A 22,870-nucleotide genomic window follows, 5' to 3' on the forward strand; every position below is an offset into this window, starting at 1 on the left:
ATCGCGAGACACCCAGTCCCGGGGGTGGAGTGGGGGGAGTAAGATAGGAACACGTTATTGACCAGAAAGTGTGCTGGGAAGTGTTTTATCTGACTGGATCTACATTCCGTTGAGAAGCTATACTCAGAAATGTAACAGGATCTTAATGTCTAGTGTGGGGTTTGCTGGAAGGAAATTTTTTAAAAAAGATTTTGTTTATTTATTTGACAGAGATCACAAGTAGGCAGAGAGGAAGGCAGAGAGAGGGGGCGAAGCAGGCTCCCTGCTGAGCAGAGAGCCCGATGTAGGGACTTGATCCCAGGACCTGAGATCATGACCTGAGATCATGACCTGAGCTGAAGGCAGAGGCTTTAACCCACTGAGCCACCCAGGCGCCCCGCTGGAAGGAAAATTTAAATAGAGTTATAATTTCCAACCTGCCACCAGCTCACTGGGTGATCCTCGGCAAGTCAACTTTCTCTGGGCTTGGTTTGTATTTTGCTTAGTGAGGGGCACAGATTTCAATGCCAGGGGGTAGTTAGGAGTGCAAATGAGTGGGGTGGGATATTATAAGATACTGGGGAGTAACGGGGCCTGTGGTGACCCAGAGAGCTCATGTTTTACCAAAAGGGGTTCCCAATTCTGATTTTTCAAGTGTAACTGGTGAAAAAGAGAAAAGCATGACTAGCTCCCTCCCATGACTGCTGGGAGCTAGTTTACACTCCCTCTGGAAGCATTGGTAATGCTAGGAGCCGGCCTGGCACAATCAGCTAGGCTATGGTGTTATCCTGTTGAGCATCAACAAGTTCACAGAACACCAACACCAGACAAAGGCGCTCTCTGATGGATTGAGAGAAAGACCATTTCATAATCATGTCTGAACACAAAAACAAGAACATTGCCCAAACCACAAAAATGACCAAACATAACCTCTACCCCCACAGTTTGAGTAACTGCTGCTTCTTTATGCAAGAACAGCTTTAATCCCTGGTCGATTCCTCCTAATTTCTAGATTAAAATTATTAAGATAACTAAAAAGAATTATTCCCACTTCCTAACAATATCCAACCTAGAGCAAATCTCCCTTCTCAAGCCCTCCCCGAAAATCATCTAACACAAGTGCAAATCCTATGGTAAGGCCACATTCTTGCTGAGATGTCCATGATGGGTTCCCCATGCTGTGCCATTTCCCTTGTTCAACTACAGGTGGGCTCCCACTGATCTTTGGCTGGAGGGCCAGAAATGGAGAATCCACAGAGATTCAGCTGAAGCCCTCACTACGTTGGACCGGGACCCTCAACTCTAGTAATAATGTGCACGTCTGAGAACCTTTTGTATGTCTAACTGTTTTGAGTTGCCATCCTGCCCATGGCTGGGAGGTAAGTTCTCACTATATGTGAGCTCTGATATTTTGTTAAGACCCTTCGGTGTTGGGATTATTTTGTTTTCCTTACAATAAGGTCCCCTTTGGGTTTATGGTTTTCCAATTAGATTTTTATTTTTCCTTAGTAAAATTGTTTTCTGGCTTTTTACACCTGCTCCTCTGATCTGTCCTCTTGTTCAGTGCTTTGAATGCCATTTGTCTGTAAGAGAAGGCATTTCTAGGGAAAGGACAGGTGTGGTGTGCAGCCCTGGGTGTCTAAGGGTATCACAAATCTGTTACTGCTCAAACTCTAGTGATTGTCCCTCTGAGAAGCTGGAGATGGCAACCACTTAGGGGTCATATAACCAGTTAGCATGCTTGAGTGTCATTTGTTACCAGGATAAACCAGAAAATCACCCTATCAACCAGTGTCCAATAAGTCTGTACTATAACTAGCCTTAGAGGCTATGGGATTTAAAAGGTATCCTCAGACCAGTGTCTTTTGGATAAACTTTGCCTCAGATTGCTATTTTATTTATTTATCTATGATTTTATTTATGATTTTATTTATTTGAGAGAGAAATAGAGAGCACACACTGAGGTGGGGGGGAAGGGGAGAAGGGGAGAGGAAGAAGTTAGAAGCAGATTCCCTGCTGAGGCTTGATGCCAGGACACTGGGATCATGACCTGAGCCTAAGGCAGATGCTTAACCGACTGATCCACCCAGGCGCCCCTCAGATTGCCCTTTTAAATTGCTATAAGGACTTCTTCCTTAATTTTGTCTGTGTCCCTGGGAACTGCTTAGTTTCATTTCTTCTGCCCAGAATCAGGACATTTTTTTCTGGCCCCTGTCAATGATAATTGGCCTTTGGCCAAGTTCTGCAGATACAGGGCTGCACAGCACCATCCTTATGGATCCTTGTCTCAATGAAAACTGGGCCAAATTTCTGCTTCCTTCTCACAATTACACTAACTTGTACCCTTACCTTTCTGACACCATCTCACTAGGGACAGGTTAGAACTGCAGTGGCCCCTAACAAGACTGTTTATTCGAGAGGTACCTCAGAACAAAACAAAACAAAAAAAAACAACAACAAAAAAAGGAAGAAACCCCCATGAAGAGATTATTTGCCTTGTTTGTTAAAAAGAGAGATTATTAGGGCGCCTGGGTGGCTCAGTGGGTTAAAGCCTCTGCCTTCGGCTCAGGTCATGATCCCAGAATCCTGGGATCGAGTCCCGCATCCGGCTCCCTGCTCAGCAAGGAGCCTCCTTCCTCCTCTCTCCCTGCCTGCCTCTCTGCCTACTTGTGATCTCTGTCTGTCAAATAAATAAATAAAATCTTTTTAAAAAAAAAAGAGAGAGAGAGATTATTTTATGGGGTACCTGGCTGGGTCAGTTGGTGGAAGGTGCTACTCTTGATCTCAAGGTTGTGAGTTTAAGCCCCACATTGGGTGTGGAGCCTACTTTTTTTTTTTAACCAGTCAATATTTTTCTGTTTTTTTTTTTTTTTTTTAAGATTTTATTTATTTATGAGAGAAAGAAAGAGAGGGAGGGAGAGAGAGCGAGAAAACAAGCATGGGGAGGAGCAAAGGGAGAGGAAGAAACAGGCTCCCCACTGAGCAGGGAGCCCTATGTGGGGCTGGATCCTAGGACCCTGCGATCGTGACCTGAGCCAAAGACAGATGTTTAACTGACTGAGCCACCCAGGTATCCCATGTGGAGCCTACTTTAAGGAAAAAAAAAAGGTGGGGGGGATGCCTGGGTGGCTCAATAAGTTGAGTGTCTGCCTTTGGCTCAGATCATGATCCTAGGGCCCTGGGATCAAGTCTCACATCAGTCTCTTTGCTCAGTAGGGAGACTGATTCTCCCTCTGTCCCTCCCCTGCTCGTGCCCTCTCTCTCTCTCTCTTTCTCTTAGAGATAAATAAATAAATAAAATCTTTTTAAAAAAGAAAAAGGGGGTGCCTGGGTGGCTCAGTGGGTTAAGCCTCTGCCTTCGGCTCGGGTCATGATCTCAGGGTCCTGGGATCGAGCCCCCCATCAGGCTCTCTGCTCCGCGCGGAGCCTGCTTTCCCCCTCTCTCTGCCTGCCTCTCTGCCTACTTGTACTCTCTCTCTCTGTGTCAAATAAATAAATAAAATCTTTAAAAAAAAAAAAAAGAAAGAAAAGAAAAAGAAAGGGGGAGAGATTATTTTGTTTAACATGGGTGATTATTTCATTTCCGTACTTTGGAGATGAATAAATGCTGACTTTTTAATTGTATAGCTCTATTAAATTGCCAAGTTCCTAACTTATTTTTTTAAGCAGACTGGAGCTTCTTTATGTGTATATGTATATGTCAAAATGTGTTTTGGGGGGCACTTGGGTGGCTCAGTCAGTTAAGCGTCTGACTCTTGATTTCAGCCCAGGTCATGATCTCAGTGTGGTGAGATGGAACATCAGGTTTGGCCTTGGGTATGGAGACTGCTTAAGATTCTCTCTCTGCCTCTCCCTCTGCTCCTACTCCCCAAAAGGTAAACAAAATGTGTTTCTCTACATTTAAACTGTTTTCCTTCTCCTTGCAGGAGAAACATGGATTAGCATTTTAGAGTGATAATTTTATAATTATCTGAAGTAACTCCCTCTCACTTCTTTTTGCTGTTCATTTTCTTCTCTTGGAAAACTTTAAAGATTAACTAATCAAAAAATTATTCTGTTGAATGTGTACACTCTGAGAATATCTAGTATAGTTAAATAGTCAAACATATCTAAATGAATTGTTAAACCATGTATGTTTCCTTTGTGGGCAGTGAAAAGTATGTTTATGTAATGGGCTTTGTTATTATAGTGCTAGATAAGAAAAGGCCTTAGTTCTTTTTTTTTTAAGATTTTATTTATTTATTTGACAGACAGAGATCACAAGTTGGCAGAGAGGCAGGCAGAGAGGGAAAAGCAGGCTCCCCACCGAGCAGAGAGCCAGATGCGGGGCCCGATCCAAGGACCCTGAGATGATGACCTGAGCTGAAGGCAGAACCTTAACCCACTGAGCCACCCAGGTGCCCCAAAAAGGCCTTAGTTCTAGAGTTTTTGGCATAATCCAATGTCTTTAAATTTTAATTTGCCATATATAAATAATACCAACACAATATTTTGATTGGTGTAAGATCGGGGTTAGTTTTCTCATGATTTAAGCCTTCTTATTTTTTATGTTGATTTTTTTAACTAGGCTCCATACTGAGGATGGAGCCCAAGGCAGGACTTGAACTCATGGCCCTCAGCTCAAGTCCTGAGCTGAGATCAAGAGTCAGACACTTAGGGGTGCCTGAGTGGTACAGTCAGTTGGGCTTCCAACTCTTGGTTTTAGCTGGGTTGTGATCTCAGGGTTGTTGGGATTGAGCCCCAGGCCAGGCTCTGTGCTTTGCTTGGGATTTTTCTCTCCCTCACCCTCTGCCCTTCCTGCTTGCGCTCCTTCTCTCTCTGTTTAGAATAAATAAATAAATCTAAAAAAAAAAAAAAAAGAGTTGGAGCTTAACTGACTGTGCCACCTAGGCACCCCTTTTGTATTGATTTTTAAAGTTAAGTAAATTATCATAGTTTTCATATATTATTTATCCAAATTGTTTTTAAATAGTCACCATGTTGTACATTATATCTCAGAACTTATTTATCTTGTAATTGGAGGTTTGTACTCATTTCCCCCACCCCAACCCCCTGCCTCTTTCAACCACCAATCTGTTCTGTTTCTGTGAGGTGGTTGTTTGTTTGTTTGTTTGTTTGTTTGTTTAGATTCCACATATAAGTGAAATCATATGGTATTTCTCTTTCTCTAACTTATTTCACTTAGCCTAATACCTTTAAGGCCCATGCTTGTCACAAATGGCAGGATTTCTTTCCTTTTCATGGCCAATATTCCATTGTATATATGTGCCAAATCTTAATCTATTTATCCAAAGGACACTTGGGTTGTTTCCATATCTTGGCTATTGTAAATAATGCTTCAGGGGCACCTGCGTGGCTCAGTGGGTTAAGCTTCTGCCTTCAGATCAGGTCATGATCTCAGGGTTCTGGGATCAGGCCCTGCATCGGGCTCCCTGCTTGGCAGGGAGCCTGCTTCCCCCTCTCTCTCTGCCTGCCTCTCTGCCTACTTGTGATCTCTCTCTCTCTGTCAAATAAATAAATAAAATATCTTTAAAAAATAATGCTTCAATAAACATAGGGGTACATGTATCTTTTTGAAATAGTATTTTCATTTTCTTTGAGTAAATACTCAGTAGTGGAGTTCCTGGATTATGTACTATTTCTATTCTTGATTTTTTGAGGGCCTCCATACTGTTTTCCACAGTGACTGCTCCAGTTTACATTTGCAATGACTGGACACCCGGGTTCTCTCTTCTCCACATCCTTGCCAACACTTGTTTTTTTCCTTTTCTTTTTGATACTAGCCATTCTGACCAGTATGGTGTGATATCTCATTGTGGTTTTGATTTACATTTCCCTGATGATTAGTGATGTTGAGCATCTTTTCATGTATCTGTTGGCCATCTATGTGTCTTCTTTGGAAAAATGTCTGTTCTGATCCTCTGCCCATTTTAAAATCAGATTGTGTTTTTTGGTGTTGTGTAAGTTCTTTATATATTTCAGAAAACGATCCCCTTATTGGATATGTCATTTACAAATGTCTTCTTGTATTTAGTAGGTTGCCCTTTTTTTTTTTTAAGATTTTATTCATTCATTTGAGAAAGAGAGACAGAGAGAGCATAAGCAAGGGGAGAGACAGAGGGAGGGGGAGAAACAGACTCCCCACTGAGCTGGAAGCCTGATGTGGGGCTCCATCCCAGGACTGGAGATCACGATCTGAGCCACCCATGTATCCCACCTTTTTGTTTTGTTGATAGGTTCCTCTGCTATGCTAAAGCTTTTTATTTTAGTGTAGTCTCAATAGATTATTTTTGCCTCTGTTCTCCTTGCTCAAAGAGACATATCTAGAAAAATGTTGCTAAGGCTGATGTCTAAAAGATTACTCCTTATGTGTTTTTTTAAGAAATTTTGTGGTTTCAGGTCTCACATTTAAGCCTTTAATCCATTTTGAGTTTATTTTTGTGTATGATGTAAGGCAGCAGTCCAGTTCTGCATGTAGTTGTCCAGTTCCCCCAGCACCATTAACCAAAGAGACTTCTTTTCCCTGTTGTATATTCTTGCCGCCTTTGTTGTAGATTAATTGACCATATAAGTGTGGGTTAATTTCTAGAGTCTTTTTTGTTCCATTGATTTATGTGTCTATTTTTGTGCCAGCATCATATTCTTTTGATTACTATAACTTTGTAGTATAGCTTGAAATCTGGAATTGTGATACCTCCCACTTTGTTCCTCTTCCTCATTGCTTTGGCTACTGGGGGTCTTTTGTGATGTCATAAAAGTTTTAGGATTCTTTGGTGCTTTTTAGATATACTCTTGGTTTTTTTTTTTTTTTAAGATTTTATTTATTTATTTGACACAGATAGAGAGAGACAGTGAGAGCGGGAATACAAGTAGGGGGAATGGGAGAAAGAGAAGCAGGCTTCCCTCTGAGCAGGGAGCCTAATGTGGGGCTCAATCCCAGGACACAGGATCATGACCTGAGCTGAAGGCAGACGCTTAACGACTGAGCTACCCAGGTGCTCCTTGGTTATTTTTGAAAGGAGTCCTTAGTTTTGAAAAAAGTTAAGCTCCTAATAACCATTGTTGCTCATTGCTATGTCTTTTTACATTGCCTACAAATATTTTTCTTTAGATATTTGTTTCTTATATATTGTTCCCTCTACAACTATTCTTTGCCCTTCCTAAATTCAGGCCTCAAACTTAGACGAATAACATTATTAGGCTATTTTTTATGCATAAACTATCTTCGGATTTTCTAAAATGGCTATTAGGTAACACAGAGATCTTCTTTACTTTATAAAATGAGGAACAATGGGACTAATTAAGTTTATCTGGAATTCTATGAAATTTTCACATTTCAAAATTCTCTGAAAAATTAAGAATGTAGAAGACCAAAATACCTGCATAATTTTTTTTAAAAAGTTACTAAATCAAAAAGAGGCTTTCTTCCTAAATTATTTACGCATGAGTCAAGTATAAGTTAATATAAATATGTCAATGATGATATACTTTTCAGTTTAAAAAAAGCGTAATCATTTTGAAGCACAAAGACCGGTAGGATAACTATCTATGAAAGGATCTGTTTCCAGGATTTTAGATTCACAGATATCTGTCCTTTTTGCTCATGAAACATCAGAGCAAGCCTTAGGGGTACCAGTCAATTACATGGGGATCATCAGACACCTACTGCTTATGTCAGTTTTTCCTTAGATCCAATAGCCAAGGCATATCTACCTTGTCTAATAGCTATAGAAACAATAGCAGACTATGTGAAACTTTCCCTTGATTTAGTTCTAAGGTTTCTGCTAACTATATGGTTCCCCATACTAAAGACTCTTCTTCTGTCAAAAAACACTCAACAGTTCTCAGCTGGTGGTCTATCTGCCTATGAAATACTGTTTTTTTCCTTTTACACATTACCATCCATTACTACAACCCTGTAAGCCAAGCCCAGCCACCCTCCTTTTCTTACACAAAGAAAGAGAAGCCCATGGTTGTTTTTCTCTGTAGGGAACTAGCAAATCCTGGAAGGACCTTCTGGAGAGTCCCATGTACATCCCTGCTTTAATGGTATTTGTTGATTAATCTCATTTAAAAAAGAAAAATACCAATACCTAACATCTAATGATGAAAGACTGAAAGCTTTTCCTCTAACATCGTGAAAATGATGAGAATGCCTGCTATTGCCACTTCTATTTAACATAGTACTGGAAGTCCTAGCCAGAGCAGTAAGGCAAAAGAAAAATTGAGAGTTGTCCAAATTGGGGGGGGGGGGGGGAAGAAGCCACCCAAATTGGAAAGGAAGAAGTAAAATTATCTTTTTTTAAAAAAAGATTTGGGGTACCTGGGTGGCTCAGTGGGTTAAAGCCTCTGCTTTCGGCTCAGGTCATGATCCCAGGGTCCTAGGATCGAGCCCCGCGTCAGGCTCTCTGCTCAGCAGGGAGCCTGCTTCCCCCTCTCTCTGCCTGCCTCTCTGCCTACTTGTGATCTCTGTCTGTCAAATAAATTTTAAAAAAATAAATAAATAAAAATAAAAATAAAAAAAGATTTAATTTACTTATTTGACAGAGAGAGACACAGTGAGAGAGGGAACACAAGCAGGGGTAGGGGAGTGGGAGAAGCAGGCTCCCCGCTAAACAGGGAACCCCATGTGGGGCTCGATCCCAGGACCCTGGGATCATGACCTAAGCTGAAGGCAGCCGCTTAATGACTGAGCCACCCAGGTGCCCCTAAAATTATCTTTTTTTTTTTTTTTAAGATTTACTTATTTATTTTAAAGAGAGAGAGAAGGGGAAGGGGCCAAGGGAGAGGGAGAGAATCTCAAGCAGACTGCTCACTGAGTGTGGAGCCTGACGCAGGGCTCAATTTCACCACCTTGAGATTATGACCTGAGCTGAAACCAAGAGTCAGACACGTAGCCAACTGCACCACCCAGGTGCCCCAGTAAAATCACCTTTGTTCAAAGATGACATGATCTTCTATGTAGAAAGCCCTAAAGATTCCACAAAAACAACCCATTAGAGCTAATAAAGGAATTCAACAAAGTTGTAGGAATCAAAATTGACAAATGAAAATCAGTTGTTTCCATATGCTAACAATGAGCAATATGAAAATGAAATTAAGAAAAACAATTCCATTTACAATAACATCAAAAATAATAAAATATTTAGGAATAAGCTGAACCAAGGAGACAAAGGGCTCATAAACTGAAAACTATAAAACATTGCTGAAAGAAAGGTTTAAGGAAGATGCCCGTGTTTATGAGTTGGAAGAATTAATATTGTTCAGATGTTGATACTACCCAAATCCACCTAAAGCCCAACAGTGATTTTTGCAGAAGTATGATAATCTATCCTATAATTTGTATGGAATCTCAATGAACCCTGAATACCCAAAATTATTTTGAAAAAGAACAAGATTAGGGATGCCTGGGGGGTGCTCAGTCTGTTAAGCATCTGCCTTCAGCTCAGGTCATGGTCCCGGGATCAAGTCCTGCATTGGGATCCTTGCTCAGCAGGGAGTCTGCTTCTCCCTCTGCCTGCTGCTCCCCCTGCTTATACTCTCTTATACTATCTTACTTATGTCTCTCTCTCTCTCTATCTCTCTCTCTGACAAATAAATAAAATAAAATCTTTTTTAAAAAATATTTTATTTATTCATTTGACAGAGATCACAAGTGGGCAGAGAGGCAGGCAACGAAAGAGGGAGAAGCAGGCTCCCCGCGGAGCAGAGAGCCTGATGCGGGGCTCAATCCCAGGACCCTGGGATCACGACCCGAGTCGAAGGCAGAGGCTTTAACCCATTGAGCCACCCAGGCGCCCCAAATAAAATAAAATCTTTAAAAAAAAAAGAAAAATAACAAAATTGGAGATCTTACACTTTCTTGTTTCAAAATGTATTACAAAGCTATAGTGATTAAAACAGTGTGCCAACTGGCGTAAGATAGACATATACACCAATGGAATAGAACAGAGTCCAGAAATAAACCCTCAAACATATGGTCAAATGATTTTCAGCAAGGATACCAACATCATTCAATGGGGGAAAGCTCATCTTTTCAACAAATGTTGTTGGGAAAACAGGATCTCCACATGCAAAAGAATGAAGATAAACCTTTACCTTACCCCATATACAAAAGGTCATTCAAAATGCATGGAAGAACTAAACATAAGACCTGAAATTATAGTCTTAGAAGAAAACATAGGGGAAAATCTTCATGATGTTGGATTTGGCAATAATTTCTTGAATATGACACCAAAACCACAGACAAAAAAAAAAAAAAAAAAGATAAACCGGACTACATAAAATATAAAATTTCTGTGCATCAAGGGACACAATCAACAGAGTGAAGAGACAACTCATGAAATGGGAGGAAATATTTGCCAATCCAGTATCTGCTAAAGAGTTAATATCTGGAATATATAAAGAAATCCTACACTCAACAACAGCAACAACCAAAAATTAACCTGATTAAAAAGTAGCACAATGCGCTTAAATAGGGGCGCCTGGGTGGCTCTGTTGGTTAAGTGGCTGCCTTCAGCTCAGGTCATGATCCCAAGGTCCTGGGATTAAGCTCCATACTGGGCTCCCTCAGTGGGGAATCTGCTTTTCCCTTTCCCTTTGCCCCTCCCCCTGCATTCCCCAAAGAAGATATACAAATAACCAACAACACATGAAAAGATGCTCAACATTATTAATCATTAGGGGAATGCAAATCGAAACCAAAATCAGTTACCACTTTGTATCTATTATGCTGGCTACTATAAAAGGGGGGTGGATAGCAAGTATTGGCAAAGACACAGCAAAACTAGCCTTGTACACGGCTGGTAGGAATATAAATTTGTGCAGCCATGTGAAAAATAATATGGTTGCTCTTTTATTTTTTTTTAAGATTTTATTTATTTATTTGACAGAGAGAGGAGACACAGCCAGAGAGGGAACACAAGCAGGGCAAGTGGGAGAGGGGGAAGCAGACTCCCCATTGAGCAGGGAGCCCGATGCAGGGCTCAATCCCAGGACCCTGGGATCATGACCCAAGCTGAAGGGAGACGCCCAACAACTGAGCCACCCGGGCGTCCTGTATGGTGGCTCTTCAAAAAGTTAAAACTAGCCCTACTGTATGATCCAGCAATTCCACTTCTGGTTATATACCCAAAAGAACTGAGAGCAGAGTCTCAAAGAGATATTCGCCCACCCATATTTATAGCAGTATAGTCACAAGAGCCAGAAAATAGAAGCAACCCACGTGCCTATCAACAGATGAATATCAGGATAGACAAAATATGGTATCTACATACAATGAAATATTATTCAGCCTTAAAAAAGAAGGAAATTCTTGGCATCTGGGTGGCTCAGTGGGTGAGGCCTCTGCCTTCGGCTCCAGTCATGATCTCGGGGTCCTGGAATCGAGTCCCGCATCAGGCTCTCTGCTCAGCGGGGAGCCTGCTTCACTCTCCCTCTCTGCCTGTCTCTCTGCCTACTTGTGATCTCTCTCTGTCAAATAAATAAAATCTTAAAAAAAAAAGAAGAAAATTCTGACAGATGCTCTAATGTGGTGAACCTTGAGGACATGATGCTAAGTGAAATAAGCCAATCACAAAAAGACAAACACTGCACGATTCCACTGTTATGGGGTACTAAAATAGTCAAATTCATAGACAGAAAATAGAATGGTGGTTGCCAGGCGCTGGGGGGAAAGGAGAGTCATTATTTAATGACAGAGGTTCAGTTTTGCAAGATGAAAAAAGTTCTGGAGCTGGATGGTTGTGATGGTTGCACAAAGTGAATGCACTTAACACAACTTACAACACCTTAGAAGTGTACTATACACTTAAAAATGGCTAAAATGCTAAGCCATAAGATTTATCGTATGTGTATTTTGCCACAATTAATAATTTTAAAAAGAAAGAAAAAACAAAACAAAAATTCTAAGCAGGCTTGGATTTTAGAATTCCAAGCCACAATCTTGGATTTACCCTTATAAGCTCATCCCAGATATTAAATCAGTTCAGATGGTAAATTAATTACCTTCACCCATCCAGCAAGCTGATGAAAGATAAAAAACCAAATATTTATACTGCTATTGGTTTACACTTTCAGGTTAACTCATGACTTTAAGGTGCATCAGAAATAGAAGTTCTAACTTAGAAAATCAGTGTGGCATTATTATGTAAAATTGAACACTCATATATGCTATTGTGCGGGTTCTGGGCCTGTTTGCCCTCAGATCCACTTCTCATAGTCCTCTGATGTGCTCAGTTTTTGGCTGGATGATTGCTACAGGCTGCACATCTCTGGCAGCCATGTCAGCTGGCTTCTAGTTCAAGCAATGGAAAGCAATGGAGGGAGACTGTAAAGCAGATGAAGGAAGGAAGAAGCCAGGGTATTTCTCTTCCAGCACCTTCCTCCACCCTCATTCCCATCGCCATGTCACGTAGCTTCCTCTGTGATGACTGTAGCTTTCACATGGGTCCAGGTCCCACGGGAGAGGCTAGCCATAATTCCAGCTTCTCCAGATAACCTTGGCCCTGGGATCTGATAACGCTTTGTTCCACCATCCTAGGTAGCAGTGGTAACAGTTTTCTGCTATTGTTAATTTTTGGCTTGCCTTACCATCTCTCTCTCTCTCTCTCTCTCTTTTAAAGATTTTATTTATTTATTAGAGAGAGAGAGAATGAGAGAGAAAGAGAGAGAGAGCATGAGAAGGGGATGGGTCAGAGGGAGAAGCAGACTCCCTGCTGAGCAGGGAGTCCGATGCAGGACTCGATCCCAGGACTCCAGGATCATGACCTGAGCCAAAGGCAGTCGCCCAACCAACTGAGCCACCCAGGCACCCCGCCTTACCATCTCTTGTTAGGCTTCTCAGCCATTGGTTATCATACCCCTCAGCAATGAAAAGGAACAAACTATTGAAACATGCAACAACTTAGACCTCCGGGGAGTTATACTGAATGAAAAAAGCCAATCACAATATGTTCCATACTGTATGATTCCATTTATATAACATTCTATAAATGCCAAAATCATGGAGATGGAAAACAGAGTAGTGGTTGCCAAAGGTTAAGATAGGGGTCGGGGTAAGGAGAGGGGATGAGTGCGACTATAAAAAGATAATATGGGGGCACCTGGGTGGCTCAGTGGGTTAAGCCTGTGCCTTGGGTTTAAGTCATGATCTCAGGGTCCTGGGATCGAGCCCCACATTGGGTTCTCTGCTCAACAGGGAGCCTCCTTCCCCCCCCTTTCTCTGCCTGCCTACTTGTGATCTCTCTCTCTGTCAAATAAATAAATAAAATCTTTTTAAAATTTTTTTTAAAAAAAGATAATACAAGGGATCTTTGTGGTGAAGCAACAGTTTTGTATCTCGATGGTGATAACGTGATAAAATTCAGTATGCGCACAAACACAAATGAGTGCACGTAAAACGGATGAAATTGGAATTATCTGTGGATTGTCCCAGTAGCACTTTCCTGATTGTGACCCAATACTGTGATGATGTTAGATGTTACCATCGGGATTGTTATCATTTCTTTGGATAAATGCCCAGCAGTGGAATTACTGGAATTACTTGTGGCTCTATTATTATTTCCAAATAAAAAGTGATTAAAATTTTAAAAAGAAACAGAGATTTCCTGACTTCTCCCTCTAAAATGGACAGCACATTAAGAACTTTTAGATGTTTCATTGCTAAGAGGTAAGCATAGTCAAAGTGGAGTTTAGCAAGAATGCTCCTTGATATTGCCGACACAGCAGAGATAAATTGACAACATTGAACGAACATGAGTGGGGGTGACTTTCGGTATTGCAGAGGATGTTTCCAACGCATATCCTGACTGCCAATGACATATCCCTGCAATGCTATAAAGGTAGACATGGACAGGAACCAAAGCCTCCAGGCCGTGTGAACAACTCCAAATGAAACATGATTATATTCTGGTTATTTTTGTTTACTCTCAGGACAGATTGAGACTTTCTCTTGCTGGAGAGCTAACACATCCTGGTGGAGAAAAATGACTTGAAAATTTAAAATTCCCAAGAAGGGGTTTCAGTTTATCTCTCTGGTAACAGAAACACATATTTCCCTAGTACCATTATTTTCTTAATTGACTTGGAAAATAAATTTTTTATATCATCTACCATTTTTGGCAAAAATAAGAGAACTAAAGAAATACGAAAACTCATGATTATCAAAACTCTTAGAAACCCCAAGCCAACGTACCACAAGAACAATCCCCTCTAGGATCCACAAGTTATTTCCTTCTGCGCTAACTGCCGCAGGCATCTGGGAATTACTTCAATCCTAGGCTGATCCCGCTGTAAACTTATAGGACTGATTTCTGCAGGGACTATACCTCCAGACTTATCACCAATAAGAACAAGCTATATTGTCAAAACACCCGCCTAAGCAGCATGATCTGACACTTGGAGATTTGGTCTTCTGGAAAAAGATCAAGAAAAAACTGCCCATGAGCCTCTACAGAAAGGACTTTTAACAGATAAGTGACACAAAAATAGATTCCCAAGTTGTTGATCCCAGGGCTTATATTACCCAGATAAGACACACATCCCTTTCTCCTGAGTACTGGGCATCTAGTTCATTAGGGGACCTCACACTGAGGATTCTTAGCAATTCTCTTAGAAGTTGCTGACTGTGGGCAGTGTCTGTCCCAGGTGATGAAACAAGATGCTAATTGAACAGCTTCTGCAGAAGACAACAGAACACGATTGATACTTTAGTTCTTCAGTATCTTTGTCCATACCCTTTGTTCTCTGAGAAATCTTAGCTGCTTTTGTCTTTAACACGCCCTCTTTAACTGACTGAAATTTTCTTAATATGATCTTCTCTGTGGGGGTACCGGGGTGGCTCAGTTGGTTAATCGTCTGCCTTCAGCTCAGGTCATGATCCCAGGGTCCTGGGATTTAGCCCTGCATCCAGGGCTCTCTGCTCAGCGGGGAGCCTGCTTCCCCCCACTCTCTGCCTGCCTCTCTGCCTACTTGTGATCTCTCTCTCTGTCAAATAAATAAATAAAATCTTAAAAAAAAAAAGAAAAAAATATGCTGCTGCGTATTTCTTAGACCTTAGCTACTGCTCTGAGTTTTTTTTTTTTCCTGATAGGTAGGCAATGCTCAATTATTTTACACAATGTGCATATTATAAAAATATTAAAATCACATATTGAAAGTTATCACTAATCCAAGTATAATATACCATTTTACTTTATTTTGATTTTTTTAAGATTTATTTATTTGTAAGAAGAGAGAGAGAGAGTGTCAGGGGAGGGGCAGAGGAGAGGGATAGAGAATCCTCAAGCAGATTCTCTGCTGAGTGTGGAGCCCAATTCGGGGCTCAATCCCAGGACCCTGAGATCATGACCTGAGCCAAAATCAAGAGCCATTGCCTAACAGATTGAGCCACCCAGTTTTTCTACAATATGCCATTTAAAATTTATTTTTATTTTTCTATTTTTATTTATTTATTTTTAAAAAGATTGTATTTATTTATTTGACAGAGAGATCATGAGTAGGCAGAGAGGCAGGCAGAGAGTGAGGGGGAAGCAGGCTCCCTGCTGAGCAGGAAGCCTGATGCAGGGCTTGATCCCAGGACTCTGAGATCATGACCTGAGCCGAAGGCATACGCTTAACCCACGGAGCCACCCAGGCACCCCTATTTTTCTATTTTTAAGGTACAGTTGACTTATAATGTTATTATGTTGGTTGCGGGTGTACAGTGTAGTGATTGGACAATTCTGTACATTACTCGGTGCTCACTACAATAATATGGTGTAGTCACCATCCAACAATATTATATTATTATTGACTGCATTATTATTGACTACATTCCCTATGTTGTACTTTTCTTTTTTTTTTAAGATTTTATTTATTTATCTGATAGATCACAAGTAGGCAGAGAGGCAGGCAGAGAGAGAAGGGGGGGAAGCTGGCTCCCTGCTGAGCAAAGAGCCTGATGCGGGGTTCGATCCCAGATCCCTGAGATCATGACCTGAGCCAAAGGCAGAGGCCCAACCCACCGAGACACCCAGGTGCCCCTCTATGTTGTACTTTTCATCTGCATGACTTACTTATTTAATAACTGGAAGTTTGTACCTCTTAATTACCTTTATCTGTTTTGCCCATTCCCCCCGCCTTCTCCCATCTGGCAACCACTAGTTTGTTCCTTGTATTTATGTTTCTGTTTTGGTTTGTTTGTTCATTTCCTACTTTTTAGATTCCGCATATGAGTAAAATCACATGGTTTTTGTCTTTCTCTGTCTAATTCACTTAGTATAACACACTCTAACTCCATCTATGTTGTTGCAAATGACAAGATCTTATCCTTTTATATGGCTGAGTAGTATTCCATTGTTTATGTATATCACATCTTTTTTACCCATTCATCTATTGGTGGACACTTAGATTGCTTCCATATCTTGGCTACTATAATGCTACCATAAACATAGGGGTGCATATATCTTTTCAAATTAGTGTTTTCATTTTCTTTGGGTGAGTGCCCAGCAGCAGAATTACTGGATTGTATGGTATTTCTATTTTTAATTTTGTGAGGTAGCTCCATGCTGTTCTCCACAATGCTTGTGCCAATTCATGTTCCCACCAACAGTGCGAGAGGGTTCCCTTTTTTCCACATCCTCACCAACACTTGTTATTTGTATCGCTCTGAATTTAACTCATTGTTGGATGTGTTGCCTCTCCACCTAATCCTGCTGACAAAAAAAAAAAAAAAGTAGAAGCCTCAAATACTTTAGAAGGCAGATCCTTCCACAAGTCCTTTCTGGTCTTAAGTTTTCTTCACATAATTAACTCCAAAGTTTGGTCCTATAAAAATTTGGATCTGGACAAAATGTTTTTGCTGAGGTCATTATATCTGTACCAGTTAAACCTAGGTTATCAGGAATGGGAACTAATGTTGGGGCTATTCTTGCTACAGACACTCTAACCTACTTACAGTAATTGTGTAACTCTGCTCGAAGAATCTGTCCATCTCAAGAGTACAAAAACTGGTATATACTTACTGTGATAAATGATATTTATTCTTCAGTTTAACCTATGCCTCACTGGGATCCTACTTCTTATTTAGAGATCAAGCTTTTGCCTCCTGCTAACTTATCCTACACATTCAGGGTGATTGTTAGAGCCTCTCAGATATTTCCAACTATCACCTCTCCAGTGGGTCATGTTTTTCTGACAATGGTACCTAGAAATCTCTGAAATGAGATAAGAACAAGCTACTCAGGAAAACTCCCAGGAGACGTAACCTATTCCCTTACCATGCATATAATATGAACTTCATTTCCCTAAGAAGGATAATACTTCTGGAGAAGATGATCCAAAACTTGTCTTTAACCTCAGCAGACATCATAAATGACACAACATCTACTCGGGAGCCAACAACCGATTTAAATTTATTAACCCAGGGGAAAGTTATGCTTTAGCAAACACCTCTTGCTGCACCTACATAAATACAGGTCAAGTAGAAAAGTCTGTGACTATGCTAAAAAAAAGTCACCTGAATTTCTAAAAAAGACAAGCTGGACTTTGGGTCATGTTTTCATTGCCTGGATTTGATAACCTAGAGCCCTGTCTTCAGGGCCTATTACAGGAAATAATAACCATTTTTTCTTCTGGTAGTTTCCAGGAAGATAGTCGGCTGATGTACCATCTTCAGAGTCTTAAATGCTACTGTGCAACCATCATCATGTCAGAGAACTCAACAACTCTAGCTGTAACAAAAGGAAAAGGTGAGACGGACCTAAGTCTAACGATGGATGTTTTCTCCACAATCTCCTAATGAGCAAAGTCTTGGGAAAGGTGAAGAGCTGGGTAGTAGACTAAAGTCCTGAGGCTGACTTCATCTGCCCTGGGCTAAGAGGGAGGCTGAGACAGAGAAGGCATCCTCTGACAGCCTGGAGCTGGCTTGGCACTATCATCAAGGCTTCGGTGTTGATAGGAGCCAGTATGACACTGACAACTAGACTGGGTTTTCTCTCTCTCTTTTTTTTTAAGATTATTTATTTATTTATTTGACAGGCAGAGAGGCAGGCAGAGAGAGAGAGAGGAGGAAGCAGGCTCCCCGCTGAGCAGAGAGCCTGACGCGGGGCTCGATCCCAGGACCCTGGGATCATGACCTGAGCCGAAGGCAGAGGCTTTAACCCACTGAGCCACCCAGGCGCCCCAAGACTGGGTTTTCTCTTGATGAGCATGAACAGTTTCACAAAACACCAACACAACAAGACAAAGCCTCCACTGCGACAGATCAAGACAAAAACAAGAACATTATCCAAACAGAAACGACCAAATATCCTCATCCTGGCTAATATGATAATTATGCTCCTTTATCAATTTTAATTTTAGTTTTGCTCCTTTTTTCCCCCACATTTCAGATAAAAATTTTTAAGATATCCAGGAGTGCCTGGGTGGCTCAGTCAGTTAAATGTCTGCCTTCAGCTCAGGTCATGATCCCGGGGTCCTGGGATCGAGCCCCGCATCTGGGCTTCCTGCTCAGCAGGGAGTCTGTTTCTCCTGCTCCCCCTGTTTGTGCTCTCTCTCTGTCTCTCTCTCTCAAATAAATAAAATAAAAATTTTAAGCAATCCAATCTCAGAACTATCCCTTCTTCCTCATAGCATTCAAATTGGCAAAGGCCCTTTCCTTGAGTCCTTGAGTCTTCCCCAGAAACCTAACACAAGCTCAAGTCCTATAAGAAGTCATTTCTAACACCTTCTTACTGAGATGCCCTACAATTTCCCATACTGTGTGGTCTCCCTTATTGCAATGAGTCACCAAGCCCAATTTTGTTTAATCATAGCTGTATCTTGGTGCCCTTTGACAGGAGGGCATTGTCACTGGAAATTGGCAATTGGCTTTTTTTTTTTTTAACTGAAAGATATTGATTTTTACTTATTTTTTATTTTTTTAAATATTTTATTTATTTATTTGACAGAGAGAGATCACAAGTAGGCAGAGAGGCAGGCAGAGGGAGAGGGGGAAGCAGGCTCCCCACTGAGCAGAGAGAGCTTGACGCGGGGCTCGATCCCAGGACCCTGAGACATGACCCGAGCCAAAGGCAGAGGCTTTAACCCACTGAGCCACCCAGGTGCCCAAGATATTGGTTTTTAAAAAGTTAACTCAAAACAAGTTTCAGGCAGTCTGAAATCATACGGTACAGGTCTATGGTTTTTATTTGATCCAAGGGCTGCCGGTTTGGAACTTTCAGTTGGATGATCCCTTTCTGGATGTAAAGATGATTGCTACAAATAGTTAACAGCCAGTAAATATCTTAGCTGACCCAGGGATTGAACACATACTTTCGCATGTACTGTTTTATTTAATGTTCTTTTCTACTTGAGTCATTCAGAACTCTCTGAATTCTATTCATGCTGTGCCATTTGCAAGTTGCCTGCTGCATGTCTGACTATAAATGAGGTCAAATCCCTATTTACAGGACGATGCTGATGTATACCGGTTCCTTCCCACTGTGAGCCTGTAGCCATAGGAACTGCGATCGAGTACACAATAACACCTCCATGATCAAATCCCCGGGGAGCAAAGTCCATTTTCATGAAGCTGGTCTGACTGGTGAGCAATCTGGGGGACTTTCTGGGCTTCGCAGCAGTGTGCCACCTCCTGACTTTCAGCTGGCTTTGGTGGAGGAGAAAAAGCAGAGCTGTCTCAGGTATGGGCTTCTTTTTTTTTTTTTTTTAAAGATTTTACTTATTTATTTGACAGACAGAGATCACAAGTAGGCAGAGAGAGAGAGAGAGGGAGGAGGAGGAGGCAGGCTTCCCGCTGAGCAGAGAGCCCGATGCGGGGCTCGATCCCAGGACCATGGGATCATGACCTGAGCCGAAGGCAGAGGCTTTAACCCACTGAGCCACCCAGGCGCCCCTCAGGTACGGGCTTCTTATTGGGAGCTGGGACTGGGGCCAGGCAGGAAAAGGCTGTGGGGAAAATTCTTCCAGCTATGCTATTTCCGAGGAGAAAGCAGGAGAAGGGCATTGTACCCAGGTCCCACGGTCTCTGAAGGCTTTACCAGTTCTCTGAGTGTATGAATGGTGCCTAGAATAGAAGATTCTGCCATCACCCAGGGCATTGGCTAGAATCTTTCAGGACCCTTCCAGCACTAGAATCATAGGAGCAAGGGACCCAATTCTATGACAGCTTTGGCTTGTGAAAGTGGGAGGGAACAGAAGAAATTTTAGGCTAATTGTTGGCGTTTGTACCCCACTAACTCACTTCCTGTTCTGTAGCCTTGCCGTTTTCCATACAATATGCCCTTTCCTCTATTCTCCAAAAAGTCCGGGGACCTATGGCGTTCTCTCACTGCCTGAGCTGAGCCCTGGGAATCTTAAGCCCACTCGGCCCCTGACTTTCCCCTTTCCTCTGCTCTGTGGACCAAGGTTTCTGCCTCAGTCCCCCTGAATGTCAAAACAGTTTCCCTAGGACTGGAGCTAGCCCTGACTCCTTGGCATTCCAGACTCCCCTGGCCAGTGGTGGCCCTTGGAGTCAAGACTGCCTTCCTGTGCTCGTAATGTCAGGATGAGCCTCGCTGTAAGAAACTGATTACTCAGAACCCCAATTCTGAGAGTCTCTGACTGCCCCTCATGTACTATGTGGGTCGTAACAGCCTGAATCAAGATGCTCTGGGTACAGTCCCATGCGCCAAGGCCACATCACTCAAGGAGTGGCTCTATGCCAGATCAGGTTCCCAGTCCAGATCTCCAGTGCCAGTCTTGTTCTCTTTACCACTAGACCATTCCGCTAACAAGACATCTCTCTGGCCAAGCTGCTCATTTTGAAAAAGATGACCAAGGAAGGTAATGAGATAAAGACAGAGACAGAGACAGACAGAGAGAGGGAGAGAAAGAGAGAGAGAGAGATTAGGACAGAGGCTCCTAAAAAAGATCTGTCGTTTTTTAATCAATCAATCAATCAATCAATCACCTGAAACATAATGGAGGTCTGCATCTCTTCTCCTTCCTTGCCCATATGTACCTATGAGGCTTCTTTTTATTTATTTAAGATTTTATTTATTTGTTTGACAGAAAGAGACACAGTGAGAGAGGGAACATAAGCAGAGGGAGTGGGAGATGGAGCAGCAGGCTTCCCGCCGAGCAGGGAGCCTGATGTGGGGCTTGATCCCAGGAGCCTGGGACCATGACCTGAGCTGAAGGCAGACGCTTAACGACTGAGCCACCCAGGTGCCCCTTCTTTTTATTATTTAGAAAATTTTTAATTATTATTGAAAAGCTGATACACATGATAAACAATTCAAACAATAACAGAGTATGCAGGGGCGCCTGAGTGGCTCAGTGGGTTAAAGCCTCTGCCTTCGGCTCGGGTCATCATCTCAGGGTCCTGGGATGGAGCCCCACGGCCGGAGGGGGGAGCCTGCTTCCTCCTCTCTCTCTGCCTGCCTCTCTGCCTACTTGTGATCTCTGTCTATCAAATAAATAAATAAAATCTTTAAAAAAAATAACAGAATATGCAGTATAAAATATGTTTCTCCCCAACCCTGACCTCTAATTCTCCTGTCTAGAGGCAGCCCCTGTTCAGAGTTTCTCCTTTATCTTTCTAAAACATACTACGTACATATAGATACATTAGATACATGTGTATATCTAATCCTCCTTCTTGTGAAACACACATATTAACGTGCTATTTGTTTTCCTACATTATACTGTTTCCACTTGAATGAACTCCACCTAGAGCTTATTTCAGATCTGTACATGTAGACACGTCTCATCCTACTTAGCAGATGGATCGTATTCTATTATGGCCCTACTGATGGGACAATTCCACTGATTTTCTTTGTTTGTTTTGATATTATAAACAATGCTGTGATGAATATCTTTGTAATACATCTTGAAATACATGTGTAAGTTTGTCAGATAAATTCCGAAAGGTAGAATTTCTGTGTCAAAGATTGTGTTCACCTTGGAAGATATTTCCACTCTGTCCCGCCTGGAGCTTAAATCAGTTTAGACTCCCTTTGACGCTGAGGGTGGGCCCGTTTTCCCATAACCTCAACAACACTCAGTCTTGGTGTGGCCTTATTATTTTATTCATCAAAATAATACATGTTGTTAGGTCTTGAGCTGTGCACAAGAATGTAGAAATTAATAGAACAGGTCCTAAACCTTGCCCTCAAAATCCAGACATGCCAACTACAATATTATCTGGAAAATGCAACAATGGTACAAGGTACAAAGATAACACAATGAAGGGAGGGGTTCATTTCATCTGTTTGAGGGAGAGTGGGGTTTGTTCATAGCTAGGGGAAACTTAGTGAAGAACCCAGTATCTGAGATAGGGGTTTTTTTGTTTGTTTGTTTGTTTGTTTTTTCTGAGATAGGCTTTGAAGAATTCATTTATTTAACAAACATGTGCTAAAGGCCCCAGATGTGCCACACACTGTCCTGGGTTCCTAGGATATATTAGTGACAAAACAAAGATTCTTGTCCTCGTGAAGCTTATGTCCTAGTGCATCAATAACGAGTAGATATAACAAGTAAATTATATAGTATGTTACAAGGTGATAGGCACTATGGAAAAACAAAAAACAAAATAGTGTAAGGGGATAAGGAGTGTCCATGGTAGATGGGGTGGTGAACAGTAATTTTAAGTAAGGGGGTCATGTATACCTTGTCAAGGAGATGGTTTTTGAACAAAGACTTGATAAAAGCGATTTAGTTAGGAAATAGCGAAGAAAAAGCTTTCCAGGTAGTGACAACAGCCAGCACAAAGGCTCTCCGATAAGTGTGGGCCTGACATAATAAAGAGCAGCAAGGAGGCCAGTAGACTAAGGCAGGGGAAGGACAGTAGGAGAGGGGGTCAGAGAGATGATATAGGCTTCAGGTCCCTGAGACAACTTTGGTTTTTCCCCTAGGTAAAATGAGAAGTCAT

The 22,870-nt window shown here is 41.7% G+C and overlaps 1 long non-coding RNA gene across 1 annotated transcript; it reads left to right on the top strand.

Annotated features, from left to right (window-relative positions):
* The first annotated feature begins 447 nt into the window (after positions 1 to 447).
* LOC116858015 lies at positions 448 to 5,742 on the top strand. Its single transcript, XR_004380851.1, has 3 exons — positions 448 to 468; positions 1,186 to 1,358; positions 5,663 to 5,742. It is a non-coding gene; the product is annotated as an uncharacterized LOC116858015 (long non-coding RNA).
* Positions 5,743 to 22,870: the final 17,128 nt, after the last annotated feature.

This window comes from Lontra canadensis, unplaced genomic scaffold (assembly GCF_010015895.1).
Source record: "Lontra canadensis isolate GAN:19392208 unplaced genomic scaffold, GSC_riverotter_1.0 scaffold132, whole genome shotgun sequence".
NCBI lineage: Eukaryota > Metazoa > Chordata > Mammalia > Carnivora > Mustelidae > Lontra > Lontra canadensis.